A 24,267-nucleotide genomic window follows, 5' to 3' on the forward strand; every position below is an offset into this window, starting at 1 on the left:
CTACTGTAGGGCAGTCAATAGAAAAAAAAATCAAGCTAGGTGCAGTGCCTCATGCCTGCGTGAATGGGTGGCTCATCCCAGCACTTCGGGAGGCTGAGGTGGGAGGATTGCTTGAGGTCAGGAGTTCAAGACCAGCCTGGGCAACACAGTGAGACCTCATCTCTACAAATAACAAAAGTAAAAAAAAATCAGCTATGGTGGTGGCTCACACCTGTAGTCCTAGCTACAAGGGAGGTTGAGGCAGGAGGATCGCTTGAGCCCAGGAGTTGGAGGCTGCAGTGTGAGCTATGATCATGCCATCGCACTCCAACCTGAGTGACAGAGACTCTGTCTCAAAAAAAAAAAAAAAAAAAAAAAAAAAAGACCCAAATCAGAACACATTGCCCGTGAGACAGAATATGTATAATCAGGACTGTTCCATATGGCATATGGTGTTAGATGACCAGGAAGGACCTGCAATGGGGGGAGAGGTTCTAAACAGATGGTGAGGGGCTGTCGGAATCCCTCCTCCTATCTAATCAAGGAAGAGGTCAAACTTCAGGAAGGAAAAGAGGGAAATTAACCTTTATGAAAGTATCAGCTCCAAGTGTAGCATGGTTGTCGTGGTACAAACCAGTGGTACAAACTGTTACTGGTTGCTGATAAGCTGAGCACAGACATTGAGAGTAAGCACTTAGAACAATTTTACAGCAATTTTACATTGACATTACCATGGTACCCAAGTATGTGATCATTTTTTTGGAAATTAACTTTTATTGCATTTTACAAAAGCATTGATCTGTGACTGATTATATATTTTAAAAATTGATTCTTCACCACAGAGAGCTTGAGAGGCACTGGCTTAGAGACTGATATTATAAGATCTCACACCAACTCTGCAGGGTCTTGAATTAGGGGGCTCTGTCACTTCTATTGTCCCTCTCAGGAAGACAGCACCCATCCCACACTTGCTTGCCAGGCTTTGGCCAGAGGAAGGCAGCCCTGTTCCCGGGTCCCCTATCCCACATTAACCACAAGGCAGGGGTCAAGACTCCCCAGGAAGAACCCAGGCAGAGTTTGGAGGATCTAGATTTCCCTAGGAGGACAGGGGCGTGAGACCCCCCAGGACAGACCGAAGTGGGGGACTGGCATGTTCCTGAGGCTTCACGGGAAGGAAATTCCCCAGATAATTTCCGCCCTTCGTTTTAGAATCACCCCACCTCATCAGGGAGCTTTCTCTTGTGTCTGATCTCAGTCCTCGCTGCTGGAACTGAAGTCCTGCTCCATGCTGAGGCTGGTGCTAGTTGCTCTGGGGGCACATGCAATGGACATATTTTTGTTAAGCACTTACTCTGATTAACTCATTTACTTTTCCCAATGATCTCATGAGATAGGTCCTATTTTTATCTTCATTGCACAGGAGAATCTCAAGGAGGTTAAGGGACTGGCTTAAAATCACACAGCTAGTAAGTAGGTCAGCCTCTGGCCTGCCCTACTCCAGGACCCGAGCCCTGAACCACAGTCTGATGCCGTGGACCTGCTTTCAAGCAGCTTACAGTCTACTTGGGTCTGTGAGACCCTTGAAGAATCCCAGCAGAGGCAGGTAGTCCAGAGTGTGTGGCCCAGGAACCTAGATGAAGGAGGGACACTGGGGAGGAGGCAGCCAGCCCCAGGCCTTGCTCCTGGCTCCGCATGCTCCCCTGGGAGGATGCTCATATCCTGTATTTCTGCCTTCACCCTCCCCAGGTGTGATCTCACTCCTCCTCTCCTTGGAGGCCCCAGAAAAGTGGCTATTGTTTCCTGCCACACAGAGAGCTTGGGGACCCATGAGACCGCTCTCACTCTGTCGGGGGCAGCTCAGGTTCCTGGCAGTGGTAGGGTTGGGTGGTGCCCTTCAGCCTCCCAACTGCACCTTTTGTATGTATTTTTCCTTCCAGAAGGGTCTGCACTAGGAATGTAGACGAAGGACCCCTGCTGGAGTCCTTCCACTTTCCCATCTCCTGTTTCCCTACCCCCTACTTCTGGTATTCCCTGCTCTTTGGATGGGGCAGAATGGGGCAGAGCAAGTGATATCAGGAGAGCCCAGCCAGTGTCCTGCTGTCTTAAGCTCTCAGTGGCAAGTGGAGATAGAGACACAAAAAGCCCTTCAGAAAAATCAGTGAATCCAGGAGTTGGTTTTTTGAAAAGATCAACAAAATTGATAGACCGCTAACAAGATTAATAAAGAAGAAAAGAGAGAAGAATCAAATAGACGCAATAAAAAATGATAAAGGAGATATCACCACCGATCCCACAGAAATACAAACTACCATCAGAGAATACTATAAACACTTCTACGCAAATAAACTAGAAAATCTAGAAGAAATGGATAAATTCTTCAACACATACACCCTCCCAAGACTAAACAAGGAAGAAGTTGAATCCCTGAATAGACCAATAATAGGCTCTGAAATTGAGGCAATAATTAATAGCTTACCCACCAAAAAAAGTCCAGGACCAGACGGATTCACAGCTGAATTCTACCAGAGGTACAAGGAGGAGCTGGTACCATTCCTTCTGAAACTATTCCAATCAATACAAAAAGAGGGAATCCTCCCTAACTCATTTTATGAGGCCAGCATCATCCTGATACCAAAGCCTGGCAGAGACAACAAAAAAAAGAGAATTTTAGACCAATATCCCTGATGAACATTGATGCAAAAATCCTCAATAAAATTCTGGCAAACCAAATCCAGCAGCACATCAAAAAGCTTATCCACCATGCTCAAGTGGGCTTCATCCCTGGGATGCAAGGCTGGTTCAACATATGTAAATCAATAAACGTAATCCGGCATATAAACAGAACCAAATACAAAAACCACATGATTATCTCAATAGATGCAGAAAAGGCCTTTGACAAAATTCAACAGCCCTTCATGCTAAAAACTCTCAATAAATTTGGTATTGATGGGACGTATCTCAAAATAATAAGAGCTATTTATGACAACCCCACAGCCAATATCATACTGAATGGGCAAAAACTGGAAGCATTCCCTTTGAAAACTGGCACAAGACAGGGATGCCCTCTCTCACCACTCCTATTCAACATAGTGTTGGAAGTTCTGGCCAGGGCAATCGGGCAGGAGAAAGAAATAAAGGGTATTCAATTAGGAAAAGAGGAAGTCAAATTGTCCCTGTTTGCAGATGACATGATTGTATATCTAGAAAACCCCATCGTCTCAGCCCAAAATCTCCTTAAGCTGATAAGCAACTTCAGCAAAGTCTCAGGATACAAAATCAATGTACAAAAATCACAAGCATTCTTATACACCAATAACAGACAAACAGAGAACCAAATCATGAGTGAACTCCCATTCACAATTGCTTCAAAGAGAATAAAATACCTAGGAATCCAACTTACAAGGGATATGAAGGACCTCTTCAAGGAGACTATAAACCACTGCTCAATGAAATAAAAGGGGATACAAACAAACGGAAGAACATTCCATGCTCAGGGATAGGAAGAATCAATATCGTGAAAATGGCCATACTGCCCAAGGTAATTTATGGATTCAATGCCATCCCCATCAGGCTACCAATGACTTTCTTCACAGAATTGGAGAAAACTACTTTAAAGTTCATATGGAACCAAAAAAGAGCCCGCATTGCCAAGTCAATCCTAAGTCAAAAGAACAAAGCTGGAGGCATCAAGCTACCTGTCTTCAAACTATACTACAAGGCTACAGTAACCAAAACAGCATGGTACTGGTACCAAAACAGAGATATAGATCAATGGAACAGAACAGAGCCCTCAGAAATAATACCACACATCTACAACCATCTGATCTTTGAAACTCTCAATGTGCTCAAAAAGGAGTGTTTGAGGATCCAGTAGGAAATGGCTGTGGAAGCTCTACTAGCTCTAAGTGGCTCTGCCTGGTTTGGCTTCCCTCATTCTAGGCTTACTCAATTTTTTTTTTTTTTTTTGGATGGAGTTTTGCTCTTTTACCTAGGCTGGAGTGAAGTGGCACGATCTCGGCTCACTGCAACTTCCACCCCCTGGGTTCAAGCGATTCTCCTGCCTAAGTCTCCCGAGTAGCTGGGCTTATAGGCCCCCACCACCATGCCCAGCTAATTTTTTTTATTTTTATTTTTAGTAAAGATGGGGTTTCACCATGTTGGCCAGGCTAGTCTCGAACTCCTGACCTCAGGTGATCCACTTGCCTCGGCCTCCCAAAGTGCTAGGATTATAGGTGTGAGCCTGGCCGACTTACTCAATTATTGCAGCCTCCAAAGCTTGGCTCAAGTACACTGCCTTCAGGAAGAGGTCTCTGACTACACAAGTCTGAAAACCAAGTTCTCAGCCTGGAGGGGTTATTGTCCACACGTAGTGATATAAGGCTGTTTTCCATCAGTGCTAGAGAGCCATAGGGACACCAGGCAACCCAATAATGACCACAGGCTGGAATCTGCCATGGTGCCCCACAGCACCAGGCCCCATACAAGCTCAGGCCTGCTCTGCTCAGAACTTCTATGCTTTAGGACTTGGTGGTTTTCCATGTGCTTTACCTGGGATCACCGGATATGGGGGAATCTCTTAACTCCCAGGGAGACGGTTTGAGAAGAGATCTTTGTTATTCTCACCACACTGGTGAGGAAACTAAGGAAGGACCTGGGCAAGGTCACGGAACTGGTTTATGGATTGCAGAGTCAGGACTTGACCTGGGTTCTGATGCTCCCAATACACCCCAGGCTGCCACATTTGCCCAGGGCCTGAAGAAAGCCACACACAACACAAGTGTGTGCACCTGGGGCTCATTAGACCTCTCAGTGGGCTTTTGCCTTTTCTTCGCTTCACCAATTCCTCCTCCTGGCATTCCCAACCTCTCCCAGAACCCTCCCACAGCCCTATAGGGAGCCGGGCAGAGACAGTGATGGCTGGAACAGACCCTGCACACTACATACATGGGGATCCAGGCCACAGCGGGTGGGGCTTTGCTCTTGGCAGGACAAACAGTCCTGGTTCCGAAAGGCCCCAGAGGCCAGGACAGAGTCTTAAATAGCCAGTGTCAGGCCGATTGTGAGGCTCGGTTTAAATTAGCTGTCAGGGCTCCATTGAATCAGGTTTAATTGCTGATTGGTGCTGAAATGATGAATGAGATGTGGCTTTAAATAGGAAGCATAAGTGTTTCAACCTCACCCTGGTCTGGAACTGCAGGCATGATCTGGTGTCCTCTTATTCAAAGAGTTCCCTGGAGGAGGAGAGGCAAGAGGAGGAGCAGACTGAGCAGCCTGGGCTGACCTGGGCTGCTGCACCTGTTTCTGGGTGGTCTAGTGTTCCAGGACAGATATAAGGATCACCTGATGGAGGCTCAGGGAAATAAGGTCTCAATAATTCAATCAAGCAATCCTTCTTCAACCCATCTGTCCACCATTTTCCTTATCATCCTTTGACCAAGGTGCTTATTCCCATCTGTGCCTTTGCAGGGGTCCCCAGACCAATTTTCCTAGAGTTGACAGAGGAAGTGGGGGGACAAGGCAGAGAGGAAAAGTCCACCATTCTTGGGAGGTCCTGCATTTAGACCTCACTCTGTCCCTCATCAACTGCATGGCTTTGAGAAGTCATATGAGCTCTCTGAGCCTCAGTTTCCATATCTGTAAACTAAGACAAAGCTTGCCCTACCTCCCTCCTGCAAGGAGCTGTTGAGGGATCAAGAAGGCTAAGGCAGGGAAGGAGCTCTGAAAACTGTGATCGCGGCATTACTGATGACCGATCAGCGCCTCCCCTGCCTGGCCCTGGGCCAAGCTGGGGTGACTGGAGGGTGAAGTGTGAATGGGAAGAGGGAGACCCCAATGTGCCTTTTGCAGCCCATGGGCTCCCCTCACCGACACCCAACAGGTCACTGCCTACTCAGTGGTGGTTTTTCACCTTCCCCAGGGTTGCTGGACAGTTCCAGTTCTCTGGGCCAGGGCCGGGTTCCCCACCCACCCTTCTCACCTGAGACCTGCCTGGTGAGTTCCCCCAGCTGCATCTTCCATCTCCAGCTTCCTCTCACCCTCACCTGGAGCCAAGTGGGGCAGTCAGAAGAGAGGGCAAGAGAAGCCCCACAGAGCCAGGGTTGTAACTGCCAGTCTTCTTGGTAGAGGAAGCTGGAGGGCTGATTTCTGGGTTTGCCTCTCAAAGCTGGAAGAATGGCAGCAGGTGGGAACCAAGGACCAGCCCCTGGTGAAGGAAAGCTGGGTAGCTCCGAGAAGGCACTGTAAGCCTCCACAGTGGTGTTTCTGGGGCTCAGCGCTGCAGTGGCTGCTGCTAGTAACACCCTCCCGAGAGGGTCAGGGAGTAGCCCTCATACCCATGTCAGCTGGCTCCTGCTACCCCTGGCTACACCAGACTCAGAAGAGTCCTCTTCATTAAGAAGGCAACTGTCCTAAAATGCCACATTCCTCATGATGTCACTCCCAGAGTTGGTCAGCAGCCCCCCATGGCCTGTGGGGTGGCGCCCAAGCCCCTGAGCTCACCTGTGACAGTCCTCATGGTCAGCTCCACCTGTGGGTTTCCCCTCTCCTCTTGTACTTTCAGCGGGAGAAAGGTGCACTGAGCGGACATGGGATTCCACACTGGAGTCCAAGCTCACATGTCTTGTTTTTGTTTTTTGAGACAGGGTCTCGCTCTGTCACAGGCTCGCCTGTCTTGTCTCTGCTCCCTCACTAGCAGTCATCTGGCCCCAGCCTCCTCACCTGCTGGCGTGAGGAATATTTACCTGCTCCAGAGCAGGGCTATGAGGGGTTGGGAGGAGTTGGGAGATGGCCCCGGGACAGCAGCACGAGGTGCACCTGAGGAGCTCAGGAGGGGCGTGTTCAATTTCCTTCCTTACTTTGCAGGCTTGGTGGGATTGTTCCAGGAAAGAATCTACAGGGGAAAATGTGCTTCTGAAAACTTTTAAGAACTACACAAATTCTAGCCTCAGGAGCCCCCTTCTCCTGGATTTCAAGCAAAGGGGCCCGTGCACTCCAATAGGGCCTCCCAGCTGAGGTGTGGGCCACCTTCCTCCCTCTCCCAACATCCTCCGATTCCCGCCCATTTCTCTCCCACCCTCCAGGTCAGTGGCCTTGGGTTCCCTGTGGACACTAGCAGTCCTTTCCGCACCTGCACACCTTCTCTGCTCTCTATCTTTGAGATGCGTGCCATTTCATCTTCTACCCTCAACTGTCTTTTGAGTTTTACCACCTCCAGGATGGGGGATTTGAATCACCCTTGTTATATTGTAAAGGGTGGGAAGACTCCAGCTGACCCCAGGGTGCATGCAGAGGCAAAAAAGAGACAAAACACTTTTCTTTTGGTTTTGTTTTGGTTTTTGGTTTTTGGAGACGGAGTCTCACTCTGTCACCCAGGCTGGAGTGCAGTGGCATGATCTCGGCTCACTGCAACCTCCACCTCCCAGGTTCAAGCAATTCTCCCACCTCAGCCTCCCAAGTAGCTGGGATTACAGGCATCCACCACCACACTCGGCTACTTTTTTTGTATTTTTAGTAGAGACAGGGTTTCACCATGTTGGTCAGGCTGGTCTCAAACTCCTGACCTCAAGAGATCCACCTGCCTCAGCCTCCCAAAGTGCTGGGATTACAGGCGTGAGCCACTGCACCTGGCCAACTAAACACTTGTCTATTTGTATGGTTTTTTTTTTTTTCTCTTTGGCTTAAAAAAGTTTGTTGGGGGTGGGGAGTGGGCTACAGAGGAGATGCTTTTGAAGAGAAAAACATCACAACCCTGAAAATTCTGGTGAAGGACAGAAGGCTCAGGAAACAGGCTCCCCAAAAAGGCAGCCAGGGTGCCAGAGCACGTGACCTGCTTTTCATAGTTTCTGAGCCCTCTCTGCCTGCATCATTGTGCGTTCCTCCCAGACATGTGAAGTTGGTATTATTGGAATGCCTACTTGCGTTGATGGGGGAAACGAAAGTAGGTATTATAATTCCCACTCCATAGAAAAGGAGCCAAGGTTTGGAGAGGTTAAATACTATTGACGATAAAACAACAATAGCTGCCATTGGCTGAGAGCTAATTGTGTGCAGGCTCTGGGGGAATTGCATTTGAGACATCCTCTCATTGAGTCCCTCAGCCATCTGGCAACGTAGACACAATCGCCCCCATCTGATGGCAACTCAGAGATGTTAAGAAATGAGTCCACATTTAGGAAGTGGCAGGGCTGGTTCTAGGACAGGGGTGGGGCAGCCAAGGGTCATCTGGGGCCATCTTCTCATCTCTGAAGAACAGACATGGCCAAGGGCAGAGCTCTGGCTTTCTTCCGTTTGCCTGGAGTTAGATTTAGGACTTATAGGACCCATAGATGAAAGTGACAGAGAGGTAGGTTTTAGTTCAACCCCTAAAAACATTTTAGATGAGACTTTCCTTAGAAATAAGGAACACCCAAGGAATTCAAAGTCTGGATGAATCTTCTACCTGGAGTGTTGTAGAAGAGACTCCTCCTGTGCCTGGGACAGACAGGGCTTGGTCTCAGAGCTGGAAGACCATATCCTAGTGCTACCACTGACCTACTCACGTCATGATCTTGAGCCAACTACTTGACCTCTCTGAGCCACAGTTTCCACATTTGTAAAGATGGGAAAGTAAGGCCTTTCCAAAGAACATTGCGTGGATTCTGAAATATGAAATAACAGATGCAAAAGCACTCCTGGCTTGGCCCAGGGTTGGCATCTGATAAATACTGGCTGAATCTGAATCTAAGCCAGGTAGGGGCTGGGATCAGAGGACAGTGACAGTCCCTTGCCACTCTGAGTGTCTATGACTTCCATCACCACACTGGCCATGGGCCCTGCTTATCGTATCTGCCACAGGTAGCCAAATACCCAGGTGAGGATGTCCCCACAGGACTGAGAAGAGATCTGCCAAGAGTATTCAGTTTAACGGCAGCACCATGTCCTTGGTTCAACTTCTTTTTGTGGGGGAGCGTGGAGAGAGGAGGGGAAATTTTATGATCAGTCTGAAGTGGAAAGAAAGCTCTTATCTCATTTCCTTCTCAGAGCTACATGTGATGGCTGTGACTCGGCCGTGGACGTGCTGGGGAGAGTAACGGGAACTGACAGCGGCCTGGGCCACATTCTCTAGTCCTCTTCCCACAGAGGCGTCCAGAGAAGGGGAATCGGGCCCTCTTTGCCGTGCCAAAATAAACTCGCATTGTTTCCAGCTCCATGAGAGGCCTCGAGTGAAGCAGCCTTTGCCAAACCCTAAAAGGAAGGAAGGCTGAGCGGGGGGAGGGAGGGGGCCCTGGATCGGGGGATGCACCCACCACCTCGCTTTCTCCTGACTTTCTGAAAACTCCATGTGGGCAAGCTCTAAAGCAAATCTCAGAGGGCACTGTGAAAATCTGTGCATTTAGGGGAGAAAGAAAGGACTCGAACTCCCATTTGTTAAGGGTCTACTATATGGTAGGTACTTTGTTCATTAAGACTCATATTGGTGGGCTGGAGGTGCACGCAGACCAGGGTTCAAATTCTGACCCTGACTCTATTTGCTAACCACGTGACCTGGGCAACAAAGAACTCTGAGCTTCCATTTCTTGCAGGTAAAATGGGGCTGTTATGTAACAGCAATTCTTCAGAGAGGTGTTTTGAAGGTTAAGTCAGGTAATGTGGTAATGTATGTAAAGTTCTCAGCATAGTACAGGGCATATAAATACACTCAGTATACATGAGTTATTATTACTGTTATACAGCTGCTACTCATAATAATATCATCTTAAAACTTTCATGAAAATGCTGAGAGGTAGGTATTGTTAAATAAACATGACAGGTATGGAAAGTGGAGGCTCAAGAGAGGTTGAGGCACTTTTTCAGGGTCTAACAGTTAACGAGCGGTAGGCTCAGGATTCAAACTCAGGTCTGCCCAGCTTGACGGCCATATGTGTTGCACCTGCATCTGAGATGAGGGCTGACTGGGTTTTCTCATACAGATGCCAAGTTGCTCGGAGGCTGGAAAGCTGGAAAACAGCAAAAACAGAGACCGCCGGGCATCACTTTCATGGCCCAACTGCTTCCCAGACTTCATAGGCTCAGCCACCCTCCAGCCGGGCCTGGCTGACCACCAAAGCCTACGGTTCTCCTTGCCAGGCCTCAGGGCTCCTCTGTCTTTCAGCATCCATCTGGAGTGAACGTCTGCAGCGTGGGTCCCGTCTGCACCACTGGTCCCCAGGCCCTGCACAGTTGGCCTCCTGCTTCTGCATGGACAGCTTGTTGGAGCTGAGCCAAAGCAGCCTGGGATTGAAATCCTACCTCTGTCCCTCACTAGCTGGGTGACTCTGGGCATGTTACTTGCTCTCTCTGAGCCTCAGTTTTCTCATCTGTAACTCTGGAGCAAGAGTACCTAGTGAGAATTGCGGGAGACAATGAAAATGACAGTAAGTGCTCCGAAGGTGTTAGCTCTCCTTCCTCCCGTTCCCTGCCTCTGGAAGTGGGTGCTCCTGGCTCTTCTGCTCACTCAAGATCATGAGGCTGTGGAGCCCCAGGCCAGGACCTATTTTTCATCCCGATATGTAGTCTCTGCATGTCATCCTTAATGAAAAACGAATAACTCATGTGTTCATTTCATTAAATGCTGCCCCCACAAAAGTGTGGGCTTGTGCAATTCTCCAAAGACTGTCAGCTGGAAGATATCTCAGAATTCCTCGTAAATCAAAAGGTTTCATTTTGCTGCCAAGACAGTCAACTCTCTTTGCCTGAATAAGGCAGTGGGCGGTGCTGGGCTGGGATGGAATCGGAGACTTGCCTGCTTGTCCGGGCTTTGCCAATTACCCACACAGGAAGGGGGCAGACTGCTTGTGACTCTGGCAGAGAAATGGGTGGGGTGGGGTGCTGGATCCTACAGGGTCCTTCCTTCTCCTCCTCCGGTTCTAAAATTCTGGACTTTGAGCTTTCCTTCTCCCTCTGCCTCTCCCAACCCCCTCCCACTATGCTCCTCCCGCTCTGCTCCACAATCCCTGCCTCTCCAGTCAATCAGGTCAAATCAGCTCAGGGCAGAGTCTGCAGAGAAAAAGCATCTATGCATTCCTGGCAGAGGATGATCTTCTAATGCCCCTTAGCGCAAAAGCAGCCCTCCTTAGGGGTGAAAAGAAGGGCAGCCAAAGTCTGTGTTTCTATTGTGGGGTCCAGGAAGAGTGGGGCATTTGCTCATGGAGCTAAGGATGGATAAATTTAGAAGTAAAAAGAGGGTTCCTCTCCTGCCCCCAGCTTTGGAAAGGACTCCCAAGCCAGCCCAAAGGGGCTTTGTGGTCACCTAGTGGAGCAGATTCCAGGCCACCCAAAGGGGTCTGCACATTGTGGGTGGCAGTGGGGTGGGGAGTGCACAGGGTGAAGGTCCCAGAGGAAATTGGGCCTCTTAAAAACCACAGTCAGAGCTGGTCTCTTAGGGAGGGGAGATGAGGGTTGCAGAATTAAGTTTCAATGTCTTCACTGCTGGGCTGCCCGATTGAGAGTAGGAGACAGATATAGAGGACCCAAAAGATCGCTTCTGAGTGCAGGGGTTGGGAAGGAGAAGGAGACAAAAGAAGGACAAGGACAGGAACAGAGAGAGGCGAGGGGACCAAGAGAGAAGTGAGGGGGGCAAGGGGAAGGAAGGGAAAAGGGGGCAAGAGGAAGACAGAAAGGAGGAAAAGGAGGAAAAGGGGAGGGAGGAAAGTAGGCGAGAAGAAATGAAAACAGAAGGAAAAACAGGGAGGAAGGAAAACGTTTCCCAAAACATGTCATCTGAGTGCTTCCCTCCTTGACAAGGGGGTGGGAGGTGCGTCGAGCCAGCCTGCACGCTCACCTCACATCCTGGGTCCATCGCTGTGCCTGTCGCTCCAGAGCCTCCCCAGCAAAGGTGGGCTCAGAACTTGCCCACTGCACAACTCCAGGAACACTATTTACCTAAAACACAAAGAGAACAGGTGCCCTGGAGCTGTGCAAGGAGGTGGCACACCCTGTGTGCCTGACAAATCCCAGCAGCATAATAGGACAGGGACATAATGGAGCACTCAAAACATAGAATCTGTCGTCCCATTCACTAAATCATTAAATATGCTGTACTCTCTGTTTATACCACACTAGCACTTTTATAACACCACTGTATTCCCCATGGGAGGCTTAAAAAATCCCTTCGCTAGTTCTGAAAATAAAATCCCCTATTTAACAAAGACCTGCAACCATTAAGATGTCTATCCATCCATCTACCTGTCCATCCAGTCATCTGGAGTCCACCCTTTCAGTGACCTTTTAATTGAGGATCTACAGTGTCAGGCACTCTGCTTTAGTACAAGCATGAAAATGTCCCATTTCTTGCCCCCAGGGGGCTCATCCTCTGCTGGGGAAACACACTTAAGTAGTTTATTATATATCATTATAAGTGAAGTCATGGATAAATAAATTTACCATATTTAGCATTCTGAGTGGAATAATAATTCTATTAGCAATTGTTATCTGGGAAAAACAAGACAAAGCAAGACAAATCATGTGTGTGGAGTGACCACTACAGGTCATCTGTGATTTGAGTCCCCTATCCTTCAGCAGCAGGTGGCCTGCTCTCTCTACCTCTCAACTGTGCCCTGATCTCTTGCTTGGCTGGTGTGCCCTGAGTTCAGAACTGGCAGCTAAAATTTTATTTCCTCTTTTTATTTAAAAAATAAAATCATTTAAAATGCATAAAACATATGCATAGTTTAAAGCAGAACTCTAAAGCAAATATTAGCTGCGCATGGTGGCTCACACCTGTCATCCCAGTACTTTGGGAGGCCAAGGCAGCAGGATTACTTGAGCCCAGTGGTTCACGACCAGCCTGGGCAACATAGCAAGATCCCATCTCTACAAAACATAAAAAAATTAGTCGGGCATGGTGGCACATGCCAGTGGTACCAGCTACTTGGGAGGTTGAGACTGGAGGATCACCTGAGCCCAGGAGCTGGATGCTGCAGTGAACCATGGTCATGCCACTGCACTCCAGCCTAGGCAACAGAGTGAAACCCTGTCTCTAAAATAAATAAATAAATAAATAAGTAAATAAATAAATAAATAAAGCAAATATTTTTGTAACCACCCGTGAGATAAATAAATAGACTAGAACATCACTAGTACCTGTGAAGTTCCCCACCAGCAACACCCCAGGTCCTTCCTCAGTCAAATCTCCCTTCCTTCTCTTAGAGGTAACACTATCCTGACTTTTCTGTTAATCAGAAAAAGTCTGATTGAACCTTGCTTTCCTTTATGGTTTTACCATTTATGTATGCCCCCTAAACAGTACTACAGTGAATGACAAATGCCATTTGTAAGAGAAAAATGCTGAATATCTGCAAATTCATACAGCTTCATATAGTTTAACCTACTCGTCTATTTTTAAACTTGGAAATAAATGTACTGTATGCATTCTTTGATGATTTGCTTCATTTGGTTGACATAGCTATAGTTTCATTGTATATATTTTCACTGCTGAGATTTCATATAGCATACAAGCTCACAGTTAATGCATTTTATGGCTGATGGACATTTGAGTTGTTCTCAGTGTTTGGTCCTTACTGATGTTGTTGTTGTAAAGCTTTCTTGTCTCCTGGTGCGCACATGCATGGGTTGCCCTAAGATATTTATCTAGGAATAAAATTGCCGGATGACATGGTCTTCAACATGACTAGATCAAGTCCAGTTGCTTTCCACATTGGCTGTACCAATTTATACTCCCAGAGGCATCTGCATCCTTGTCATCTCTTGGTATTACAGACTTAATTTTTCCAATCTGGGGGGTACAAAATGGTATCTTATTGTGGTTTACATTTTATCTCCCAGATTATTAATGAAGTTGAGCTTTTTGTTTGTTTGTTTCTTCACCATTTGGATTTCCACTTTTCAGACTTGTCTGTTCAAGTCTGTTACCTTTAAAAAATTGGTTTTTTTCCCCTTGATTTTTAGTTCTTTCTGTGTTCTGGATATTAGTCCTTCATTGCTTATATGTGTAGTTCCAGTTTGTGGTTTGTTTTCATCTCTTTATAGTCCCTCCTTGATCTCTCTGTCTCTCTCTCAAAAATAATTTATGATAAAATTCCAAACATATACAAAAGTAGATAGAATAATATGATGAATCTCCTTGTACCTATCACTCAGCTTCAACAATTATAATTTCATGGACAATCTCGTTTCACTTATACCTTTTCAACTTCTGCTCCTCTAGCTTTATTCAGGTGATCCACTCACCTCAGCCTCCCAAAGTGCTGAGATTACAGGCTTGAGCCACCACACCTAGCTACTTCTTTACTTTTGTATCTCATTCTTGTTCTGAGAGCACAAAGGTATTTGCTTCTCTCTCTTTTTTTAAAAGGTTTGTAGTTTTACTTTTCACATTTAGCTCTTTATTCCAAATTAAAGAGATTTTAGTGTGTGGTGTGAAATAGAGATTCAATTTCTTCCCCCTATAGCTCTTTTTTTCCCTCCCTGGAATAATTTCTTAAAAAGTCTTTTCCCCACTCCCCTGTAATCTGCAGTCAGTCATATTGATCAAGTATCCATATATGTGTGGGTCTGCTCATGGCTCTCTCTTCTGTTTTATTGATCTATTTCTCTATGCCTGTGCTAATGTCACACTTTCTTAATTACTATGCCTTTATAATAAGTCATGATATCTGGCAGGGCAATTCCATCACCTTCTTTTTCTTATAATTATTGCATTTTCATATGAGTTTTATAATAAGCTTACCAAATTCTACATGCAAAAATGTGTTGGGATTTTGATTGTGATGCATTGAATCTACATATAAATTTGGGGAAAATGGCATATTTACAATATAGACTCATTCATCCATAAATATAGTAAGTCGCTGCATTTGTTAATGCATTCTTTAATGTCTCTCAATAAAATTTAATATTTTATACAAAATTAGCATACATTTTGTTAGACTTATTCATAAATACTTCATTTGTGTTGCAAGTATAAATGATCACTTTAAAATTTTTTATTTTCTCAATGTTTACTGTTCACATATTGAAGTAAACTCAAGTTTATTTGCATGTTAACTTTATACCCAGCAATTGTGCTAAACTCTTTTACTTGGTCTAATAACTTGGATTTTCTATTTACACAATAATGTTGTCTCTACATATTTAACATTTTGTCTCTTTTTCCCCAAACTTAAGCCTTAACTTGCTTGCTTGCTTTCTCACTCTCTCTTTCTTTCTCCCTCCCTCCCCCCTTCCTTCCCTCCTCCCTTCTTCTTCTTTCTCCTCCTCCTTCTTCTCCCAATAATATTGTCTATACATATTTAAAGTTTTTTCTCTTTTTTTCCCAAACTTAAGACTTAATTTTTTTCTTTCTTTCCTCCTCCTCCTCTTTCTTCTTCTTTTGAGGCAGTCATTCTATTGCTCAGGCTGGAGTGCAGTGGCACAATTGTGGCTCAATGCAGCCTTGATCGCCCAGGCTCAAATGATCCTCCCACCTCAGCCTCCGGAGTAGCTGATACAACAGGTGCGTGACACCACACCTGCCTAATTTTTTTTTTTCAGACAGAGCCTCTATGCGTTGCCCAGGCTGATCTCAAACTCCTAGGCTCAAGTGATCCTCCTGCCTTAACCTCCCAAAGTGCTGGGATTATAAGCATGAGCCACTGTACCCAGCCTTCTCTTTCTTTCTCTCTTTCTTTTCCTTCCTTCCTTCCTTCCCTCCCTCCCTCTCTTCTTTCTTTCTTTCTTTCTTTCTTTCTTTCTTTCTTTCTTTCTTTCTTTCTTTCTTTCTTCTTTTTCTTTCTTCCTTTTTTTGAGACGGAGTCTCACTCTGTTGCTCAGGCTGGAGTGCAGTGGCATGGTCTTTGCTCACTGAAACCTCCGTCTCCTGGGTTCAAGTGATTCTTCTGCCTCAGCCCACTTAGTAGTTGGGATTACAGGTGCGTGCCACCACAGCTGGCTAATTTTTGTATTTTTAGTAGTGATAGGGTCTCATCATGTTGGCCAGGCTGGTCTTGAACTCCTGACCTCAGGTGATCCACCCACCTCGGCCTCCCAAAGTGCTGGGATTACAGGGGTGAGCCACCATGACTGGCCCTTTTCTTTCTTTATTGAAATGGGTAGGATTTCTCGTACAATATTAATAGAAGTAGTGATAGTAACCGTGCATTTTTTTCTCCACCTCAAAGTCTCGTTGGACGAGATGATCTCTTTCCAATGCAAAGATCTTGATTTTCCTCACAATCATCTTCTTTCTGGCTCAAGCAACTACCCACAGCCTTCTAGAGTGAGACTAAGAATCATAATTTATATCCAGACTTTACGTTCTTGAGACAAGGTCTGGCACTACTGCCCAGGCTGGAGTGCACTGGCACAATCTAAGCTCACTGCAACCTCCACCTCCTCGGCTCAAGGCTTCCACCCACCTCAGCCTCCCGAGTAGTAACTACAGGAGCAGACCACCATGCCTGGCTAATTTTTGTATTTTTCATAGAGACAGGGTTTCACCATGTTGTCCAGGTTGGTCTTGAACTCATGAGTTCAAGCGATCTTCCCATCTCAGCCTCCCAAAGTGCTGGGATTATGGGCATGAACCACCCAGCTATATCCAGACTGTTGATAGTTGCATATCTCTAGCCTGAATGTAGAAGATCCTGGAGTCTGATCTCTTCTCCAATATTTTGTATTTGTTGAGTCATTTCCTCTCAAAACCCCATTCCTCCTCGAACTCCCAAGCCATTTCTGCTTCATAGTTTGAATCATAACTAATAGTCAAAAAAAAAATTGTGATGGTTGAGACCTTGGCTGTGCCCATATCCCTTTTTGAAGCTCTCTCTGCCCTTCTTCAGGGTGAGAGAGATGGACTGTGCCTTTGTTCCCACATCCTAGCACTGGCTGAAAGAAGCGACATGTGCTATGCTACGCCATTGTCTCTGGGGTGTCTAAGTTGCATCCAGATGTGAGAACACCAGATACAGCACAACTAGACTCACCAAGATCAGCCCCTTTCACCAGGGAAGTGCCTAATGTTCTGGCCTACTTTTATTGAGGGTTGATAGAACAAACAGCTATTGGAAGAAGGTTTGCCAAATAAATATTTGAGATGGTGTTCATCGTGTTGTTCGATGTTCCCTACATAAGGATTCATATAATATATTGTGTTGGAATTAAGTGTCAGTATAGTTAGTCTCTCCTGTTGAACTAACATATGTCTGCAATGGGATTAATACTTTCTGGAATTGTCTTTAGATACATTTTCATGTCCTGTAAACCTTGTTGTTCTGGAGTTTCTTGTACATTGGAGTAATGTCTGAGTCTCAGACAGGAAGCTAGATGTCTAGAGAGTCAAGGTTTACTAAATTCCTTTGACCCTCTTTTAGCACATCAAGAGGTAGGCCTGGCTGACTACATTTTAGAAGATGATGAAGGAAAGTTTATCTCTCTATCCTCATAGACTATGGGAAGGGGAAGGGGGATAGGGAGAGAACAGGTAGATCAGGCACCAGAGCTCTTCTCTGCCACTACCATTATTACCTTCCCCACCTTCCCCACCAGTGTGTCAGGGCACAACCTAGAAAGTTGGGAGCTTTTAAAGACATGCTTTTAAAGCATGTCTGAAGGCCGCAGGGAGCGTCTGGGCTGGAGGCACCCTTCTCCAGGTACGCTGGGTCCAGGAGAAGCACCCACACGAAGGCCTGGAGGTAGCGCAGGAAGTAGGAGGTAGGGGAGCCTGAGACAGCACCTGAGCAGGTGTTGAGAGTGCCAGCAGAAAGGCAGAGGCCTGGTGACAGGACTGAGTGACCACTAGGAAAGCTGGCAGGGACCATGGGCTCCAGCGACAGCTCCTGGCACAGCGCCCCAGAAAGCAAGATGGGGCCATCCCATCATAGCAGTCATGAGCTCAGGGAGCAGGCTGTGAAGATCCAGGCAATGCCACGGGAACACAGGGGCCTCCCTCCTGGGCTGTGCAAGACTGATAGGAATCACCTGCCACACGGGGATTCATCAGCCAGAGAGAGCAGTCTCCAAAAGGCTGACATTTACGTGAGTGAGCCAAGTTATCTATGAAAGACAATTTTGATTACTAAATCAAGCTTGAAATTTACCAAATTGGATACAATTTAGGATTTTACCCGCCTGCTTCCCAGTGAAACTGATAAGAAGACATTCATTATAAAGAAAATTTTAGCCAGGTGTAGTGGCATGTAAGCTACTCGGGAGGCAGAGGCAGGCAGATCACTTGAGCCCAGGAGTTTTAGTCCAACCTGGGCAACACATCAAGAACCCATCGCTAAAAAAAAAAAAAGAAAGAAAGAAAATTGTAAAAGTTACACTTTTTCCCCACAATTGCATTGTAGTGTGAGTAAATGTTTCCCCACTGCACATCCTTTTTATGAAACTAAGATTTATCTCATTGTGGCCTCTTTTCAGCTGCAGAGCTGACTCGCATGTTACATTCAGTGACAACAAATGTTCTTGCACAAGTGTGGAAGGGGCACAAGTGTTGGAGTTTGGCTGGCCTGGGTTTGTGGCCTGGGCTGGATTGTGACTTTTGTAGACTCCAGGCACTTTTATAGTTGTGGAATCCCTCCCCCATTAAAAGATTAAATATATGTTACTATTGTGTTGGCATAAAGACGAATCTATTAATATCATATATTAAAACATTTTTTCAACCTCAATGTTCTCTTCTCTTCTTCTGATTTTAAAAGAAATTTTAAAACATTTTAGTGGGCCCCTAAGAGTATCCTGGGCCCTGCGCCTATTGGAGAAGTCAGCCCTGCTTGCACTTTTGCCTGCCCTGGACATGCCTCTTTGCCTGTCTTCCTCATCTGTAAAATGGGGTTGCTGGACTAAATGATGGAGTGCATTCAAGGACACGGCACCTGGGGTAAATAAATATGGGTTTCCTTTCTTCATCTCCATGGACTTGATTTTCTATTTCTATTTTCGTGATCTTGCTGCATATGTGGTTTTCATTGTGAGTCACCTTCAAAATTCTCTTTGGAAGTAGGTGGGGTATAAATTATAAATAAAAATTCCTTTTTACTTCCTCAGCACTTAGCACAATGCCGAGCTTTATATTCCCAATCCTTGTTTGTTGACTGTGCCGGTAAATGGCTCTCTCCTGGCCAACCTCCGCCCACCACCCTGTCCCACCCCGGCCTGACTGCTCTTGGAGGAGGCATCCTTTCTGTCTTTCTTTGGCCTCTTCTCTCTCCCTCAGAATTCTTCTTTCCTTAGTGGCCTGTGCTCAGCTGGCTGTCAGAGTGAGGAAGGTGCCCACTAAATGTCACACGGTGAGCTGGGTAATATTGCCACAGTCCCACGAGGCAGGGTGTGTGCCCTGCTCCACCCCGGAGGATGCTGTGGCTCAGCGAGGAATTGGCTCCACACGTGGTGGGACTGGGATTTGAACCCAGGCCTGTCTGGCCAGGCAGAGGCATGGTGTGTTAAGCCTCCATGGTTTGCAGTTTCCAGCAATCTGAGGGGATTTCTTGGCACTGTTCAAATCAAACCCTACTGGAAAACGTGGAGGTCCCTCGAGGTGTGTGTTCAGCTTTGTCACCGTCCCTCAGGCCCCACCATTCACCCAGCTGGAAGTTTGTGCTGAAACTCTCTTCCTAAATATTAGAGGGGAGCAGTGCCACAAGCAAGCGGGGAGGAACCGGGAGCCACACAGCTCATGCTGGAGATTCAGTGGTATGTCCATCAGGAGGGTGGCACACATTTCCTTTATTGGCCGGACTTTAGAGCGCTCAGCTCCAGGACTTTAAAACGGCACCAGAGTATTCAATGAGCTTGTATATGTGAGGCACTTACAACAGCGCCTGGCATACGTGTTGGCTGGAGCCGAACCGAATGCACCGACTCATTCAGCGCACATTGAGCACCTACTGGGCTGCGTGCTGGGAAGATACACATGAATAAAACATCTTCCCACTTATTCAAGAGAAGGCAAAATAAAAATTGCCCCGCGATGGGATAGAATCTGCAATTAAAAAGAAGAGCATGTGCAAGTTTATTTATGTCCTATTACACAAGCTCCTCCATTCTCTACCCCCACCCCCACCCTCTCAATCTGTCGCATTCAGGGATCTGGGGCTCTGAGCATTTGCTTGAATTAAACAGATTCAATGGCATGTCAGGGTTGGGAGGAGAAATGGAGAAGGTGGAAGAATGAGATGGAGCAATTAGTTAAAAAGAGAGATGTTGGTAGTCAATGCACAGATGCCTCCTCCTGGAGAGGAGAGGAGGTCAGACAGACCTGGAATGTTCCCTTGGGAACAATCATATTATTAATAACTGTGATAACGATTCGTGCTACTGAGTGCTCCCAGTGCCAGGCGCTGCTCTAAGCCTTCACACAGATGAGCGTATTTAATTCTCCCAATCCCCTAAGGAGGCAGCTTCTATCATAAACCCCATATTAGAGCCCAGAGGCTCAGCAGGGGGCAGTGACTTGACCAAGGGCACCACCGCCAAGAGGCAGCCTCCTGCCTGGAGGCTGCACTTGTCCTGTGGCCTTCACACAGGTGCCTGTGACATTGTGAGACAGGTGAGGTCAGGGTGGGGTATACAATACCACTGCAGACTAGTTGGAGTTTAGAGCAGAAAGCAGGAGGTCGGACTGGTGGAGTTTGAATCCTGGCCCACCATGACCAACTCTGTGACCTCGGCCAATGTCTTTCTATGTCTCTGTTTTCTTATAAGTGAAATGAAGATTGAGGATGGTGATGACGACACCACCTCCTGGAGTGGTTGTAAGGCTTTAACACAACTGTGCACACATAGGGTTTAGCAGGGCCTGCCCAGACGAGCAGGATACATGGCAGGCATCCCTGAGCTCATGATTTGTCCCTAGGAGAGCTCGCCCTGCCATCATCCAGGCAGATGAGCTCAGGCTTCCAGGCTTCTGCACTCACAGATGAGGGGGCCAGCTCAGGACAGGCAGTGGGAACCACAGAGGGAGAAACGCTAATGAGAAGTGACCCCACCCATGGAGCCTGTCCCCAAACGGATGAGCATGTTGGGAAATGTGCCCAAGTGTGGCAGGAAATGCCTGTGGAAATGCCTTGGACAGGGGCAGCCGATGACTGGCCACGGGGACACTGGAGGACATCGCCTGGCCTCTGCCTCCAAGCAGGGCACCGCCTGGCTGGGGACAGAAGACTCTTCACACGAACCAATGAGTGGCCCAGGCGGGGTCTTCCCAAGGGTCACCTGCAGCGTGTGGTTCTGGCCATCGGCAAGCAGAGTGACCAGTGAGCCGTGGGCTGGGAGCCTGTATGGGCAGAAGGCCAAGGGGCTGTAGGAGGTGGCATGTGTGTGGGATGCTGTGACTCAGCCACTCACCCCAAGGACTAGCTTCAGGTCTGCTTGCCCCACCTTCGCTTTTGACCAGGCATTTCTGATTTTCTCTCCTTTTCCTCTTTTTGATGAGGGGCAGCTCTGTTGTCATAAGTGAGGCACAGCCAAGGCCAAGGTCTTCCTTTCCAGAGCTGTTCTGGGCTGGGCCGACTCTGCTATTTGAATGTACAGGGCTCATTCTACAGTATGCCAATAAATGTGCCCATGAAAAAGAAGACCTTTAGCGATGTGCTCATGCAGATGATTCTATCCCACCTGTCACAGAGGGAGGCACGGCAACCATCTGCTAGATTCTCTATTCCCACCCCACCCCTTACATTTTTAACCACATATTTTCACAGTTTGCCTTACTTATTTAAATCTGTTATTTAGAAAGACACATGTATTGCTAAGTAAAGAAACGGCAGCTTTTGCCCATTGAAGCCTGTTCTTCCCATATTCTGTAGCTGGCTGGGGTCCGCTGAGAGACCCTTATATGTGCAAGCCTGGGTGTCCTTTAACCAGGCTGGATTTAGGACTGAATCCACTCTGGATTATCGAGTGCTCTGTACTAGAAGGGGAGGAGAGCTGACACTTAATGTGACTTATCTTTCAGAGTAACAGTGAGACCCCAATCTCTTGGTCTCTACTGTAGTGGACGTGGATCCCTCCTTTAACCCGGAGACAATACTGTATGTCCAAATGCTATGCTCTTGAAGTCATGCTGCATGGCCAGACCATTGATTCAGTTATTTGGCACCTATTGTATGCCACACATTGTGTGCCAGGCACTGGCAATGCCTTGGGACGAGATGAAGTCCCCACCCTCATGGAACTGACACTTGTGTGGGGAGAGAAGAGCTAGAAAGCCCAACATGGACAAATTGTGTTAAGTGCCCTGAAAGGAACAAACTGTGATAGAGAATGGAGAACAGCAAAGAGGACCAGGGGGAAGGAGGGCCCACAGAAGAGTGATGTGGAAGCCAGGCCCTAGCCGGGGAGAGGCAGGAAGAACTCAACACGTGCAGAGGGAAGGCGAGGCGAGTGCAGTCCGGAAGGAGAGAGAGCTTCACATTACCTGGGAAGCAGGAGAAGAATCTGGCCCTGAGCCTCCTCTCTACCTCCTACCTGCAAGCCCCGGGGTCCCCCTGGCCTTCTCTGTCTTTGCAGCTCCTTAGAGTGGGAAGGACCAGGCCTTGTGCCTCTGCCCATGGCCAACAGAGCTCCCTAGAGAGCCTGGGCTGCCCGCTCACCCAGTAGTTCCAGGCCATGCCAGAGCCTGCACCTGGCCAGAGGCCCAAGGAGTTCTGACACCTCCCCCAGGCCACACGACTCCCGCCCCACCACACCCCACTCGAGTAACAGAGCTTGCAGCCTCACAGCCACTGCTGCCATCTCTTTGGGCCTCTGGTCACCTCCACACAGCCTCATCACCCTGATCATTGCTGCTGCAGCTACAAGGCATCGCTCACTGCCCTGCCAGGCCTTCAGCCTTCAGCACGCTGTCAGGAATATGCTACTGCCTATTCCCCTTCTTTCTGGTGACATCTGGTGACTTCTTTGATATCTCTTCAAATGCTGCTCCCTTCTACACCCCTCTCCCACACTTTCCTGCCTCCTTCCCCTCTGTTCCTGGCACTTCACTATAAGGCTTACTTACCCTGCTGTTAGCTATTTGAGTCTCTCCCCGGCTTCCCAAGGGCAAGGTCTGAATCACTTTTATACTTGCAGTCCCAGGAGCTGATGCAGAGAGTAAATCATCAATACAGCTTTGTTGAATAAATTCTTCGTGTGCCCCTTAGAATAATAATCTCCTTCATGTATTCAGCATTTAACAAGCTCATCCAAAACTTTGTGCCATTGTATGCTTGCAACACCGTAAGACTAGGTGCTGACCTGCTGCACAGGTAGGGAAATGTGGAGAAAGGTTACATGATTTATGTTAGATCGCACACAAATTGGTGGCAGGGCTGGGTCATGGTCTTAATATCCTTACTCTTAGTTCACTGCTCTTCATTAACTTCAGAGCACTCAAGCCTGGAGTTAGAGTAAAAACACATTTCTCAGTAATACATCTTAAGATATAAGCTGAGGACATACCTGTTTTAACACAAACTTTAAAAAAAAAACTACACTATATTTGATCTTAGACTTCCCAAGCCAAATAAGTACATTAATTAAAAGTACACTATAAGATATGAGGTAAGCCTTTATTGAGCACCTATTATATACTGTTATATATGGAACTCAGTATTCTGGGAGACACAAAAGAATTACAAGACTCTCTTACATAGTACTCACAATTATTCAGGGAAAACGACCCAGGGACAAACACAGCAAATGGAGATAATGTATGGGTGGGTAAATGCAGAAGCTCTTGGAGCAGAGTTGTTCCTGAGGGGCCCATGGAGAAGGCTCTGGGAAGTCATTCCCATCCATGGGACAAGAGGAGTGATAGCAGAGAGGAGACGTGGGGATGAGGAGTAGGGGTGGGAAGGTGCACAGGACAAGGGGGCGGCCCAGGGGCTGGCCAGAGGGAGGGGCTTTATAGGAACACTCGTGAGAGTGCTCCTCTGAGGATCAGAGAGGACCTAGATGTGCTTTTCAGGGATGTCTCATCACAAGTAAAGCATGACTCTTTCTCAGTTGCCAGAAACAGTTTTGAGAATAACAAACTCAATCTCTGGCATCAGAAAGGGTGCCTCATCCCCAGGGATTCTAAGAGGGTAGGATTTGTCTTTCCAACTCAGCTCAGCTTAACTCAGCTCAGCTCAGCTCAACTCAGCTCAATTCGGCTCAGCTCAGCTCAACTCAGCTCAATTCGGCTCAGCTCAGCTCAACTCAGCTCAATTTGGCTCAGCTCAGCTCATTTCAGCTTGGCTTAGCTCAACTCAACTCAGCTCGGCTCAGCTCAGCTCAGCTCAACTCAGCTTAGCTCAGCTCAGCTCAACTCAGCTTAGCTCAGCTCAGCTCAGCTCAACTCACCTTGGCTCA

General features: G+C 47.2%; 1 long non-coding RNA gene across 1 annotated transcript; it reads right to left on the minus strand.

Annotated features, from left to right (window-relative positions):
* Positions 1 to 545: 545 nt before the first annotated feature.
* LOC741170 (uncharacterized) lies at positions 546 to 21,595 on the minus strand. Its single transcript, XR_001715761.4, has 3 exons — positions 21,280 to 21,595; positions 11,777 to 11,877; positions 546 to 9,953 (listed from the first exon to the last, which is right to left on the minus strand). It is a non-coding gene; the product is annotated as an uncharacterized LOC741170 (long non-coding RNA).
* Positions 21,596 to 24,267: the final 2,672 nt, after the last annotated feature.

This window comes from Pan troglodytes, chromosome 12, assembly GCF_028858775.2.
Source record: "Pan troglodytes isolate AG18354 chromosome 12, NHGRI_mPanTro3-v2.0_pri, whole genome shotgun sequence".
NCBI lineage: Eukaryota > Metazoa > Chordata > Mammalia > Primates > Hominidae > Pan > Pan troglodytes.